The sequence below is a fragment of the Cavia porcellus genome, unplaced genomic scaffold (assembly GCF_034190915.1).
Source record: "Cavia porcellus strain 051 isolate PalLab524CR breed Dunkin Hartley unplaced genomic scaffold, mCavPor4.1 scaffold_5, whole genome shotgun sequence".
Lineage (NCBI taxonomy): Eukaryota > Metazoa > Chordata > Mammalia > Rodentia > Caviidae > Cavia > Cavia porcellus.
This window is the reverse complement of record NW_026947488.1, coordinates 88,712,165-88,728,459: the sequence shown is the minus strand read 5'-3', so window position 1 is coordinate 88,728,459 and position 16,295 is coordinate 88,712,165. Positions and strand designations below refer to the sequence as shown.

At 33.4% G+C, this 16,295-nt stretch overlaps 1 long non-coding RNA gene across 1 annotated transcript in view; it reads left to right on the top strand.

Moving 5' to 3' along the window:
- LOC134475903 (uncharacterized) overlaps positions 1-16,295 on the top strand; it is a 61,978-nt gene that overhangs the window by 13,945 nt on the left and 31,738 nt on the right. Inside the window, exon 2 of the long non-coding RNA XR_010047229.1 lies at positions 3,617-3,722. This is a non-coding gene — a long non-coding RNA (uncharacterized LOC134475903). The remainder of the gene's footprint in view (positions 1-3,616; positions 3,723-16,295) is intronic.

The window sequence follows — 16,295 nt, the reverse complement described above, 5'->3', positions numbered from 1 at the left end:
TGTTCATTTGTATTTGCCACTCCCTAAGAAACAGGTAGAGTAAATGATAGTTTTTTGAAAAATTTTCTAGAGAAACTTCATTTTTCTTATGAAAACAACGACATGATTCCATCAGCACTGTTTTTATTCTTAATTTTTGTTTTTCTTTGCTTTTTGATCTACACAAATTAACTAATTGTAGTAAAACCCATTGTTTGAGAGCCAGAAATAATTTAAAGTACCAACTTTTCAATAGTTTTATTGAAGAAAAAAGAAGTAAGAACAATATGGGACATGTTTTAAAAAATATTAATTAAAACTAAACAAAGAGTAATATACTTTAAAGAATTTTTGAATGCTATGAAAGGAAAATAAGCATAACAAAAGTGTGAAATATAAACAATAAACACATAAAATGATCTAAATTGAAGCAAGAAAAGCAAAGCTTTCACAAATAAGTAGGGGAAAGAGAGGTGAAGGGAAGGTAGGGAAATGGAAAAAAAACCAAGTGCTACTATGTGCAGGTACAAATTCCCAACAATGAATGTGATCTTTATGTACACCTAAAATGTACTAATAAACCTAATTCATACAAAACAAATTAATTTTAAAGCAAATTGAAATCTTTAAACTTCTCAAAAGGAAATGAATGACAGAAAATATCAGACCTATTTTTTTCTACAAACAATTATAGCATATTTTCTAAAAGCAGTTCCAGTAGTAAATGTACCATCTCAGTAATAGAGCTACTACAAAAACTGTAGTTTGTCTATGTCAAATACATTTTAGATTGTCTAATACTACAAAAAAGACCTCAATAATCTTCATAATACGTAGATGTATTTTTAAGTGACTTTAAGAGAAATCAATAGAAATAATAGCTGAGAGAATATTATTCACGAAAAAAATGGAATCACAGGCAGGCACAAATCACCTTTACTGTACATAATAATACTCTAAAGATCACTTGTCATTTTCTAGTGTGATACAGTAAGTCATGGCAGAATACTCAAATCACAGTGAGCTAAAGATTTTAGTCGAGGTGATTGGTAAAAGAAATACTAAGTGGAAAAAAGAAAGGACATAAGATTACTCACACACACAAACACACTGCACGCAATCTCTCCTCTAAACGATTAATCTGGAGTAAAATCTTCACGTGAGAACAAGACTCTCATAAGTGCATCAGGGAGCAGAGTTTAAAGGGCCAAACTAAAATATTTTGGTAGATACTGTTTTGTAAAAAGTGGTTAGAATGTTATGTCAACTGAGATTCTAAATTTCAGTTCAGACTCCAAAAATCATACAGACTAGAAATAAGTGTACCAAAACAGTTAACATCGGAAAAAAAAAATCATGTTTATAGGCTTGTATTTGATATTCCTAAAAGAAGCAAACATAACTCTTCAGGAGAAAGAATGCATAGCAAAAATTTCTACACATTTTCATATGTGATGACTGATAGGCACTAAAAGATTTTTTAAAAACTTCTCAATGTGATCCAGAAGAAAACCAGGCAATTTAAAATGAAAAAGATTAAACCTATGAGGGCCAGGGAGTTAGCTTAGCTGCATAAGCATATGCTTGGCAAATGCAAGGTTGTGAGTTCGATCCCCAGTAGCAAAAAAAAAAAAAGAGAGAGAGAGAGAGAGAGAGAGAGACAGAGAGAGACAGAGAGAGAGAAAGAGATTAAACCTGTGACAAACAAGAGGACTCAGAAATGATTTGGGTGTTGTTGTAACCGAATCAAAAAATCTACAATAGCTATGTTAATTATGTCCAAATGAATGAAAAAAAATTTGAACTATTTTAAGAAAAAACTCAAATTTTTCAAAAGTAAATATCTGACAGGTCTGTTGGACAGTAGCCTTTTTTTAATCTATCCTGGTGGGAAGTCACAAGGTATGCAATTATAAGTTTGTTAGTTGCTTTTCGTTGGTTGAGCCTCATTTCTGTTTTTCTATAAAGAAGGCATTTTAACATACTCCTTACATTTGCAAGCCTCTGAGCAAAGGTACAGTCACTTACAAGATCTAACTGACTTTGCTCAGTCTCCAGATCTCCTTTCCAACGATAACAAACTGCTGTCCTGTCCTAACACAAAGCCAGGAGGGATTAGGGAAGCCCTGGGGAATATGAGACCTCCTAGCTCCATTCTGGGATTTGGGAAAAGAGAAAGACCTTTTCCTTGGCAAAATGCGTGCCGCGGAGAGCTTTCTGGGTAAAACTTTTGGAGCAAAGAGCTGATGGAACAGGATAGGTCAGTGCTGTGGACCGAACGCGTCCCCCACAATTCTCACATTGAAACGCAGCCCACAATATGGTATTTGGAAGTGGGACCTTTGAGAGTTATTTGAGTCATGAAGATGGGGCTTCCATGAATGAATTAGGAACAAGGGAAAGGGAAGGGGGAAAGAAAAAAGGGAACATTTTAAAAAGTCACACAAGAAGGAAAAAATGGAAGCAAAGAGTTTGTAAATGAGAAAGAAAGGAAGGGATGAAAGGAGAACGGGAAAATGTAATGTAAATAAAGCTTTATAGATAAGGAAGGGAAGAGTGTTGTTGAAGGAAGGAGAGAGCATTGGGAAAAAAGAGGACTCCAAATATATTATTTACAGGTACAAATTCTCTGTGATGAATATGACCATTATGTATATCTAAAATGTACCAATAAACTTTATTTAAAAATCAAAAAAGCGTTTTAAAAATTTAAAAATTTTCAAAAATTTAAAAATGAAACATTTGAAAAGCAATTTCAAAACAAATAAAACTTTAAAAATTATAATTAACAATTAAGAAATAAATATTTTGAAGCAAGTATTTGGTTACATGTGGGACATATGAAAGTGACACTGTAAGATTATAAAGGAGATGAAACTTTTCTATCTTGTAGTCACGTTGTAGCTGCCCCTGTGCTGTAATACAGTGTATTCCTCTCCTGCTTGTAGTACTGTTATAAACACCCATAACAGTCAAATGCAAGTACAGCAAGTGCAATTATGTACAGTGCATAATACTTGGTAATAAACTATGTGTTTCTGGTTCACATTATTTATTATACTCTTCCTTTTATCATTGTTTTAGAATGTAACATTTTATTTAAAATGTTTGCTGTAAAATAACATGCTACATTACACAGGTGGCAACTTCACCTGTCTTTGATTGCATCAAGAAGCCCTGAAAAATGATTGAACTTTTCCTTCTGGCTTCGTGTAAGTACACAATAACACAATTGTCTAGCCATAAATTTCATAGAATGCATCCCTTCCATTAAATGGCAAATAGCTATATATAGTAAAACACGATTATGATACTGGAATATTTAAGCATAAATTCTTCAAATAGAAATAAAGAACAAAATAGAAAAATCAAATTAGACCAAGCAAAATGTAAGAGTTTTATAAGTGAAAATGACATTGCAAATCAATGTAGTTTATCAATATTGGTTTTAACTATCTATTAAAACAAAATCAACTCTCTTTTATCTCATTACTGACACAATTTTTTGTTAGAATCCTATCCTTAATGATGTAAGTCACTGCCAATGTTGGACTAAAAGAAAACATTAACAAAATTAACTTTCTGAGAGTCTCCAACACCTTTTTTCTTTTCTTTTCTTTTTTTTCTCTTAATGCAGTGAAAGACTGAGTTTCATGGAGAAAACAGAGCGTTTGCTAACAGGAGCCCGGATTCAGAGTGTCTGCGCAGAGTAATCTACCAACCAACCCACAAGGAACTGTAATGTAAGCAACAAAAATAAACTACTAATGGTTTAAGTCAGTGGGATTAGAGAAATATTTGTTATAACTCATAGCAAATACTGGTATATATGATATATATGTATGAAACTACTGTTACATGAACAGTTTTGTCACAATAAGCAAAGACAGTTTGATAGGATTTCTTCAAATATATGAAGAAAGGATAAATTCTGTGTGGGGATATCAAAAGTGATGAAGAGTCACTGTGTAAGTATGTCCTAGGGATCAACAGTTAGGAGTAAGAGATGACATTTGTTTTTATTCTTGGCCAGCCTTTATAAGTATAGTGATCATTGCATTCTTCAGCAATTTAAGAGGTGTTTGTCATATGCCAGCTCTGTGTTAGGCATAGTTATAACTTCTGGAAATAAATGAAGAGATGCAGAAGAGAAGGCTTGAAAGTCAAAACAGGCGAAGAAACAAAAATTGTCGCAAAATGAATCACTTTATATGTAATATAGCAAAAATATTGTGAAATACTAAAGTCAGGTAATTTGACAGAGAGTTATAGGAAACAGAGAGATACTCTTTTAGGTCAAATAAATATGAGTGATCTCCCTTGATTGTACAGAGGGCTGAGAAAATAAAGGGAAAAGCTGGATGACTGCTTTAGAAGAAGCACAGTCCAGAACCCTAAAAAACACTGCAGGAGTCCTAAGTCCAGAGAGAGACTCTCCTTGTAGTCTTTTAACTTACCACCAGTCAGCTGGATATGCACACCCAGGAATCTGAACCTGAAACCAGTAACACAGAGGAAGATAGGCAACAGTGCAAAGGTAACAGTGCAACCTAGTATCTAGGGATACCGCTGTACTTCCGGTAATCAAGCAGCCTCTGATATGTCCCTCTGGCTGGGAGTCACACTTGCTAACACGTTTGCTCCTGATTTTTTCCATGAGATTTTCTGTGCTCTTCATATATATATATATTTTTCTATCTAAATTACAAAGAAGAGAGTTGCCTGGTTTACATTTAAAATTTTAAAATTTGTATCTTTTATGCTTTGTTCTAATAATTATACTATTATAAATCTATGGAGAATTATAAATGATTTGGCAAAACATTTTTTTACAATGTATGTGTATCACATTTGTTATGCAAACACTTAAAAGGTAGAGGCAAAACAGGACAGTATCAAAGTTGTAATAATAATAAAAGAAGTTATGGAAATTTTATCAGAAATCTCACCAAAGAAGTGAATTTTATGTAAAAATTATGCTTAATTATGATACAGCTGCAAACACAGCAAATATAAACATAAGATGACTATTTTGGATCTCAGCAAAAAGGTTTAATTAGAAAACACTTTCAGATTAAGACATCCTGTATCTTTATACAAAGCATATAATTACCTATTATCTGGTTATGACTCAAGTGAATAATCAATAAATAATAAATGACAGGAAACCAGATCAAGCATGAATCTGTTACAGTAATTATAATTGAGATTTAGCATGTGTGTTAGGTTAACTAATGGTCAATTTGTAACACCCAGATGAACTGAATCATCAAGGTGCTGGGTGTAGAAGGCTCACCTGCAGATTGTTGCCAATAGTAGAAAAAGAGAATTAGAAGAACAGATGGTGTGCAGCTGATCCCTCTTGAGAAGCTTGTAACACTATCTTTTTCTGATATAAACTCAGATCTTCTCATCATCAGAGGATCTCACTATTACTAAGAGTTACTGTAGTTCTTTTCAGGCAAGCTCTGGTCCTTACCTTGAGCTTCACTTCCTGGCCCAGTGCAGATCACCTAAGCTATTTGTACAGATCCTTTATCCCACTGGCATAGACTTTCCAGCTTCTGCCACTGGCCTTGGAGTATTACCGGGGCAGGTCTTTGATACAAACTTGCATGTGGGCTCTGGGCCTCTAGGTGGACTCTTGAATGACATTGCCATGGGCTCTAGGGCTTCAGATGGACTCATGTAAGCCATTATTGTGGGGTCCAGGACCTCAGCTGGATTCCTTATGTCTCTAGTGTACAGATGGATCTGCAATCTTCTGCATTCAACCCTTTGTCCTGAGTTATATCTATTCACGGTAAACCCTGATCACATCAGCATTTCTTTCTTGTGTTCTATCAGAAGTAATGATATATAGACTGCACATAATTTTCAAGTGTGAAGTATAGAACTGGTCAGAAAGAATTGTTTTAAATTTCATTATTTCAAAACCCAAAGTCTGAGTCAAAACTCCTTATATGCCCATGAAAACAAAAAATGAGGGGACAACTAGGAAATCTTCTCAGGGGCCAGAATATTTATGAAATGGTGCTTTGGAACAAAATTGTTCTCATCCATTCCTGAAAAATAATAGAACAGATAATAGGATCTGTGTGAAAATTCAAAACTATGTTCACTCTTCGGACTGAATGAATGAATCATGTACTGAAAGACTGAGTATTTTTATTTGGTGAGGAGAAAATAACCAGTTTGGTTGATCTTTTTTTTGGGGGGGGTCTCTTTTTATTTTCTGCTGGAATCTAGTAGTAAAATATTTCAAAGAAAACTAATCAGTTTCTGAAGACAAAGTGAGAACTGTAAGCACTTCTAGAAACATTAATTTCACTAGAAAGACTAGAAGAAAAGCAGGCTAGCCTCCACAAGACACGTCTCATTTTCAACAGTAACATACTGATTTTTCTATGGACAAAGAAGTCACTGATAAGCTAAAGATATGAAGTAGAATCCACAAAAGCAAGATCTCTCAGTAAATCACTGGGTGCTTTCCAAACTATTACTCGATTCATTAATCATACTGACATTGGTTTTACAAAATGTCTGTGTTACAAAGAAAATACTGAAGTCCAAGAAGGTAAAACTATGTATAAAACGTTACCAATATGATATTAATGGTCATAGGTTAAAAATCAGGCAAAATTCTCAGCAGCTTAAGTGCCTGCTTTGCAAGCAGGCAGTCATGAGTTCGATCCCCGGTACCGATAAAAAGGAAAATGACAAAAAAAAAAAAAAAAAAAAAATCAGGCAAAATTAAATTTTAGTACTTAGAAATGAATATTTATAATGTTGTTTAAAATCAAATATTATAACAAAATTCACATTGGTAATTGACTCTGGGATTTTGGAAGAGGACTTGGTAAACACTCACATACAGACACACAGAAAATTCTGAGGCTATGATGATTTTCTAATTTAAATTTGAAGCTTGAGTAGTATTTCAACATTTTTAACCACTTAGATTAATATTTATGGATTTTTACACTACATGCTATCTCAAAGTAAAATAGATACAGGCATTGACCTAAGTCCAGACCTAGTACCGGATGGATATAGATACAAATATAAATACACACACACACACACACACACACACACACACACACACACACCCTTGAGGGGATATTATTTTGATCTGACTAGGGGATCCCTCATGAACTTTATGCAGAAAGTGATAGCATAAGATGTCTCTCTGGCCCTACTCTGACAATAGCATGAGGCAATATAGTGAGATCAAACCAGACAAGACGTAGACACTGCTGCAGTAGAAATGGATGCTGAAGTGATGATAGAGGACAGACAGATGAGAGGAGGTTCATAAACTGAATCTATAGAAGTAGGGACAGACTCATAGACTGAGAAAAGTTTGAGTCTAGAATATGCTGAGCACATTTGGAATTGTGATATCACATCCCAAACAGAAGCACTGAGACAGTGGAAATGGGGTATGAGTTAATTATGTGGTATCCCTGAAATTTTCTCTGCAAAACTCAGGGATTATAGTTAAAACCAAAGAGAATGCAAAAGGTTGCCTAGGAAGACTACTAAATGGGAGCACAAAATAAAACACTCAATAAAATCTCATTTTGAATGTACAAGTTTTATTAAAGAGTTTAGAATTTTAAAAAGTTTGCCAAGTTAATTGAAAAAAAAGTAGCCAGAACATTAAGGAATGTATCAGAAAGAGAGATAACAAAGTATCACCACACAGTATGGCCTCACTAAAGCACAGATTAAGATGCCTGGATGAAAGGAAAGAAGGATGGATGATTGGAATGATAGATGGATATAATAGGTTTATAATAATGAAAAAGACATGCAAAAATAGAGGGAAACATTTTATGATCATCCAGCTTCCTAACTTCGTTGTCCTGTCTTCAACATACACATTTTACTGGAGGAGAACAAGTTACACACAACCTTTAAATAGCATTGATTTTAATGGTTCCGTATGGACCATATTTTATGTCTAAAATTATCTTCATTTATTTCACAATATTGAGTTGTACTGTAGCGTTAGGCTTAATGAAATATAACTCTGGAAATATTTCAAGACCCTACAGAATGACTTACTTCACTTTGATGTATTTCTTTTGGCTTACCTATATTTAACCCTATCTCACTGTCTTATAAATAGCAATAGGTGAATCTATCTCCTTCAGAAAAGAAGCTTACAGTGTAAGAATAGAGATCTTCGTCATCTAATTTGTTTCTATGTGGAAAGCACACATGAAGTATGTAGGGAGTATTTGGAAAATAGCTTTTTGACAATTTTAAAGAAAAGCATTACTGTTATCCTAATGTTTGTGTCCTCACAAAGTTCTTTTGTCCATATAATTATTTCTTCCTTAAGTTTTCCATGAGAAGTCATGCTGAGAAATATTTTTTCCATCCTTGTATTTTAAATTTTTAGTATACTTCTACATTTTACTATGATTTATTTTTATGTTTTAAGTCTTTTGAACTGAGATTTGAGATAAGGATTAATTTTATAGTTTGGATTAACTACCTCTAGAAATGACTCACAAATTTCATCATTATTTTAGTCATCTGAAATACAAACTTCAACCTATATGTTCAAATTTGTTGCTTATAATTTGTCCTATGTTGATTTTCTTTTATTATTCACAAAATATTATAGTGGTTTTAAAATTGTATTTCATATTGACTGCTTAAATCTCACACTATTAATTTAGTGTAACTTTTGACACATGAGACATGAATCTAAAAACAATAAAACATTCACAGCAATGATGATCTACCAAATCAATTACAATGTAGGATGTGATTTACGTCTCTAGTACTCGTGGAAAGATTACATGTCCCAGTGAAGGAGACTTGCAACATATACTCTATTTTCGATACAAAATGTTATGGTCAATGAGCATGAGACAGTTCAAAACCAAACAAATATAGGTTAAAAATAAAATACTGCTCTTTTTACTTAAATTTGAAAAAAAGATAATGCCCAGTGTTGACACATATGTGAGAAACATACATGAATGTATAATGCTATTTTCAACTGGCATAACAAATTTAAATAACAATTTGACACTATCTACCAAAGTTCTTTGTGGTCCTCTATGAAGAGCATCCACAAATAGTGATAATTTTACTTCTTTCTTTCTTCACATCACTTCCTTTACTTATTTCTTTTATCTACTTGCTCTGGCTAATGTTTCCTGAACTATATTGAATAGAAGTAGAGATAGTGAGCATCCTTGTCTTGCCCATGATTTTAGAATAAACCTTTCATTTTTTGTCCATTTAGTGTGATGTCAGCTTTGGGTTTGTCATAGATTGAGATAAAGACCTTCTGTTCTGACTTTTTCTAAGTGTTTTATCATGGAGGTATGTTATACTTTGTTAAAATCCTTCTCTGTATCCATTGACATGCATACATGGATTTTTTTCTGGTTCTGTTAAATTGGTATATTATATTTATTGATGTGTATATGTTGAACCATCCCTGAATCCCTGGGATGAATGCTACTTGGACATGGTGTGCAATCATCTTGATGAATTGTTGTATTGTGTTTGCCAGTAACTTAGTAAGATTTTTTTCATCTATTGTTTTTAAAAGGCTTGGCCTGTCATTCTCTTTTTTTTGTTGGAACCTTCTCTGGGTTTGGTATCAAGGTAATGCTTGCCTCTAGGAATGAGTTTGAGAATATTTGTTCCTTTTTAATTCCATTAAGGAGTTTGAGGAATTGTTTCATTAAGTGTTCTCTAAATTTCTTGTACAATTCAGACTTGAATCCATTAGGACCTGGGCTTTTATTTTCTGTTTTTTTAAAAATTATTTCTTACATTTCATTGATTGATATTGGATTGCTTTGCATTTTTCTATTTTCTTAATTCAGCTGTGATAATTAGCATGTATATAGGAATCTATCCATTTCTTGTAAATATTCCATACTGAGTACAGATTTCCAAATTAGATGCTGATGATCTTCTAGATTTCTACAGGATCTATTTTGATTTGATCCCTTTCTTAATTGCATGAATATCAATATTTTCTTTCCTTTATTGACAAGGTAGGTTTGATTATTTTATTTGAACTGTAAACCCTTCAATTAATCGATATTTTGTATTATTTTCTTGCTCTCGATCACATTAATTTTTGCTCTGATCTTTATAAATTTCCTTCTTTGTGTGAGCTTTGAATTTAACTTGTTCTTGTTTTAAAAACTTAAGATAACTGATTTTGTTTCTTCATTTTAAAGTAGAATTTTACCACTATAAGCTCTCTTGTAGATATCTTACATTGGATTTCATAAGTTCTCTTATGTCATATTGACTTTATCATTCAATTGCAGAAATTCATTTCTTTTTTAATTCCATGTATGTGCCATTGATTGTTCAAGAAGGTATTATTTAATTTTCATATATTTATATAGTTTTGTGGTTTCCTTTGCCATTGATTTCCAATTTCATGCTATGATAATATGCATGGGATAATTTCCATTTTCTTGTTTGCATTTACTCAAACAAGTTGTATGAGCTAGTATTAAGTATACTTTGGAGAAAGTACCATGTGATGCTGAGTAGAACATGTGTTTTGCTGTTGTTGGATGGAATACCCAGTAAATATAGACTAAGCCTATCTGCTCCAAGGTTTGTTTCATTTCTGGTATTTCTTTGTATAATTTGTGTAGTTGATCTATCTATATGAGATGGTGGAAATTGTGGTACCTTACTATACCTGTATTAGTGCTAATCTGATTTTTCTTATCCATTAGTGTTTGTTGTATATAGTAAGGTAAGCCATCATTTGGTTCATATATATTTATGATTCTAATCTCTTCCTCTTGGACTGTTCCTTAACAAGTTCTTTAACAAGTGATGTTCTTTGCCTCTGCTGATCAGTTTTGACTTGAAATCTATTTGTCTTCACATAGCATAGGTACTCCTGCTTTTTTCCCCAATGTCCTATTGCATGGAATAGTTTTCCTTCCCTTTAATTTCAACCTATGAATTTTTTGAGGGACTGAGTTAAATGTGTTTCTCATCAGCAACACATTGTTGGATCTTGTTTCTTGATTCATTCTGCCAATCTATTTCATTATATTGGTGAATTGAGACCATGTGCATTGATTGTTATAATGATAGGTGTTGACTTATAACTGTCACTGTATTATTTCCCTGTTTTTTGTTCTTTTACTTTCCCTTCTTTTTAAAATTTTTGCTTTATCTCCCAAATGTATTCCAGTGTCTGTGGGACAGCCTCCTGCTATGCATAAACTCCTGTGGATTCTTGGACCTGATTTTCAATTCTGTGGATGCTCAGAAGACAAACAAATCTGGACAGGATTAACATGACCAGATTTCTACAAAGAAGTGAGGGTGTGGAGCAGTGAGTGGTGTCTCAGGTGTGTTCAGTTACTGGGCAGAATAGCTGTTTAGCCAGGCTGAAGACTGGCTGTTGTGTTAGGCACGACTCTTTCTGAGGCTTTGGCTGAATGCAGGTGGAGACTATACTGTGCCTAGGGTGCGGGGAGCCCATGTTAAACGCAGCTTCCAGGTGGCTGGTGTTCTAATTCAGCAGAGATTCTGGCAGGTGTAGGATTGGGACAGGGCAAAGAGAGTTCCATGAGGCTCAAGTGGTTCCTGTTTATGGAATATAGACTCCAAATGGACCAGTGTTAGCTCAGTGTGCTGATGAATGTCCCAGTTTGCTTGGGATAAGCTGTAGGCTCCCAATTGCTCTCGGGGTCCAGTATCGAAGACTCCCAACACAGACAGCTGTTGCTTATTTATCAGCTCAAAGTCTGAGAAGAGAAGAGGGTGTGGAAGGAGGGAGTAGCACCTGGTCTTTTGCCCCAGGTGTGCCAGCAAAAAATTCAGCTAGGCTACAATGTTCTCTGTCTAGAGAGGGGATGATGTCATGCAGTGAGAGCTTGTACACCACCATCTTCTGTGGCTTGACCCTGGCTCACTACTTGGGTCCCCCTAGTATTTGGTATGTTCTTGAAATGTCATTTCCCATGTTGGGTGCAGGCTGTGGCCCTGTGGGCAGCCCTGTCTGACTGTTTTAAACACCTACGCATATTTTCTTTGATCTCTGTGTCTCTTCCTTCAAACTGATTTTTTCATCAAGGTATTTGTCCCCTTCTTCCAATGACTTGTGTTTTAATTGATCTTCTCAGAATCTCACCAGTGTGACTTCTCCAATACTCAGCCATGGTTTATCCTCTAAATGATGTTTTAGAAATTTACCAATATAAGCCACAAATTTTAATTTACAATTGCACAAATATTATGTATTTTATTAGCTCCATTATTTAGTTATCAATTAATAAGGTATTATAAAAATAAGGTATATTGTTGAAGTCCAACTTTATTTTTAAATTTAAAAATGTTAAAATTATTAGTCTGGAATTGCTGTGCAGGCCCTTAATCTCAATGTTCTTAAAAGCTAAGGCAGGAAGGTGGCAAGCTGGGATGCAGCCTGGGCAGTTTAGCCACTGCCTGTCTGGGGCTGGGATTGTAGCTTAGTGTGAAGACTGCTAGATTCAGTTCCCAGTACCCAAAAAAGAAACAAAAGCAAGAACAATTACGAATACTGTATGTTGTGTGGAATATGTGTAAGTTTATGCAAGATTCATCATGTTAATAGCATGCAATTTACTTTGTGTTTTCTAGATATGATGTTTATTTTCATGTTTGTATTCATGAATTATTGTTTCTATGGTGACTATCCTTTGATTTTTGTGTGACTTTATTTATTTATTTGTTTTTTGCTCTGAGACAATTTCACTATGTAGTTCAGGCTGGCCATGAGTTCATTATGTAGCCAAGACAGGCTTCGAATTCAGAACAATCCTCTTGTCTCAGCCTCTGGAGCTTAGGGATTACGCGCATGTGCCACCACACCTGGATTTTACTTTAAATCCTTAAATAACATTTGAAAATTAACTATTATTTAGTTTGTATGCATATAAAGATAGTATCGTGGACATACGCATGACAGTATGTGTATACATTTACTCATTTATAGAACTACAGTTCCCACTACTTCCAACCTACCTTTCTCCTCATTCTGTAAAAAGCTTTAAAATTAGTTGTTCTTTATTTAGTAGAACCAATAGTGTCCTATCATGTATAAATTTTTCACATAAACTTGATTATATGTATTTAAAATGTTTTTTGTTATATACTTCGTTAATCTTTTTAGATTAGCATTCTGAAATCCACTTAAGTATAAATATATCTTAGCTTTAGCACAGCCTTTCAGTGCAGATTTCTTTTCGCTTCCATACAGGATAGATGATAGCTATGAGACTATATTACAATATTGTTGGAAAAGGACAATGAATACTTTGAATTAAATTATAATAGGCTACTTTTAAAGTAATAATTGAATAAGAATACAATTTTTGTGTGATGCAGAAAAAAATAATCACTTCAAATAATTGAAAGGTCCTGGAAACTTGTTCTTGTCAATTAAAAACCATTTGATTATCATTCAATATAATTTAAAAGAATTAACATATTCTATATTGTATTGAAGAAATAGTCTTTAAAAGATCCATATGTAGTAGAGAAATGGAATTTTAAAACATCTAATAGTTAAATAAAAACTATTATGTACCATTTATCCTCTACTACAACTATGTAAAAGGTAATATTTGTTCATATTTGCTTCAAAATGGCTATTCTTTCCCTCTCTGCAGAGATCCAGTAATTTTCCTAGTGTTTGTGCAATATGTACAAATGATGATACAATTCATTCTTTTATAGCCACACATGAAGATGCACAGGAATCAGTCGCTACTTTCCTATTGTCTAGATTTTTGAATTGAATCAAAAGTCATCAAATTTAAAACAATTCGAGATTTTTCTGACTCTTAAAGTGCATGAAAGTTTTGAATTTGCTATTTTAGTACATGTTGGATCATTCGTCTTTTCACAACCTGGCCAGGATCAACAATCTCAAGCTATCTGTTCTTGAGAACTGTAGATTTGATAAAATCTACATATTTGCCATTTAAAATTAATGATTCTGCTCGCTTTATGAGGGAGGATAATATTCTAAATTTACTAATAAATTTTATAATTACTTTTATAGAATCTTTGTTTTGATTTAGGTGATCTAGGAATCATAATTCTCCAATGATGTGCTAAGGATGTAATGCTTAAAAACTGTAAGGAGTCTTAAGCTATTGATTTTGATTAGAATTTATAAGACATAAAAAGGTTAGAATAAGTTCATCATAAAGAAATACTGGACTTATGCCAACTTATGCCACATTAGTTTTATGCCAACATAAACAAGGAAAACACATGAAATCATAAGCAAACGTTACCTTCATAAAACAGATACAAGCAAACAGACCAATGAAAATTTAAATCTTCCTCTCAATAAGGAATATTACAGGTATTTTTATGTTGGGCCTGAATTTATCTCTTTTTTTGTTATAGCTTTATGTCTCAGGTAATTTCACCTTCTTTTCTTTCTCTCTTAGACTTCGCTGACTAGTTGGTTTCTTCCTTATGATCAATGCTTCAATCCAATTTAATTATTTTCTTGTTGAAGAACATGCTACCTGCAATTTTATCAACACACTGGCTAATAAAGTATGGCTGTTTTTCACTGTGCTCTAAGTAATTTTGATTGTCACCTCTGTTCTTTACATGCATATAGTTTTGTTAACTGATTAGTATATGTTGTGATTTCACTTTCATATGAAAAGATTAGAAAACTTGAGTTCTTCAATAAGGGTAAATGTCTTACAGCACCAACATAATCAATGCTATGCCACTAAAAGAATTCCTTGACCTTGCCCTCCAGATGCTCATGTCCCCTTTAACATTCACGCAGTTCAGATGCTCGTTTTACTGTGTGTCATGTCGTGTGTCAGGAAAAATCAAAACTACACCCATGTCTGCTAATTAATCCTACTTCAGTCCTTTACTTGCCTTGCAAATTCGGGTATACTAATCTCTGTAACTCAGATCTACCACCTGTAAAATAGAATAATAGAGTAGCTATTTATAAACCTTTGAAGCAATTGAATACATTTTATTTAGTAACTGTGTCAGTCTCAAATTTTTTGAAAGCAATGCTACTTTAGTGCACTTTAGATCACTGTTCCCTTTTACTTTGCAAATTTTATGAGGAAAAAGACCATTCCTTCATAAAACAATGCAAAAGACACCTTTTCATATCTTAATGTTACCAACTTTATCAGTAAATCTCCAACTTCAACGTACTTTTATACATTTGAAATACAGACTATAAATCAACTCAGTGTATAAGCAAAGTGACAGTGCCTATGGAATTCACGACATGTCTTTCCTTGGTAATGAGACTGACTGATAATTCTTCCATGCTCTGAGTAACTGAAATTCACTAATATGAACTTCTAGCCTATAAATTATGGTGTATTTTTTATTTAGCTGACTGTTAAGCAAATTTGATTTGATGCAAATATTTTAAGTAGATTAGTTGGTGGAGAAACAGAACCTGAATGTTAATAATGCCTTTATATACACAGAGAATGAAATTTCTTCAGTCCACAGGGAAAATGTCTGCATCAGTAAAGCAATGTCACTCTATACATTCCTGATAGCTGGACCACACTGACATTAAAAGTTATCATAGTAGAAATGCAGAACTTTTCAGATATAAATAAACTGTTTTATGAATTTTTATCAGGAAAAAGTACTAAAGAGAAGGAAGAAATCACCACAAAGAATTTTATTGCCATCTTTTGACAGTAACAGTTGTTTAAAAAGTGCAGTCTATTTTATTACATAATTTTGAATTTACTAAGATTTACTAAGTAATGATATTTATGGGCACATAAACAATACAGATATACAGAGTATGAACTAGGGGGTTTATTGATATTTATATTGCCTTTTTTTTTGGTACTAATGGTTGAACCTATAATCTTCACACTGAGCTATATCCCTTTTCATGTTGAGACAGAATCCAAACTGTTCTCAATCTTGTGACCCGTCACTCTCCCAGAGTGCTAGTTTTATAGACAAGAGCCACCATGCCTGGCTTTTCTTACTCATTTTGAACACATTTCAGAATATATTTTCATCGTGGTACATACAATAATTTGAACATTTTATATCACAAATATTAAACACTTCTGGAGTGAAATATTTCTTTTTGAGGGTTAATATTGAGTAACATTTTCTGGCTACTTTTCTCAGAGAAATCCTTAGACAAGAAGTTGTAGTTCAATCCTTATTGAACGTCCAAAGATGCACCTGTGTATTTTATGAATTAAATAAATTAATTATAGTTAAATGTAAAAATATGCAAGTAAGTGTGGCCTTTCTGGGATGGTCAACCT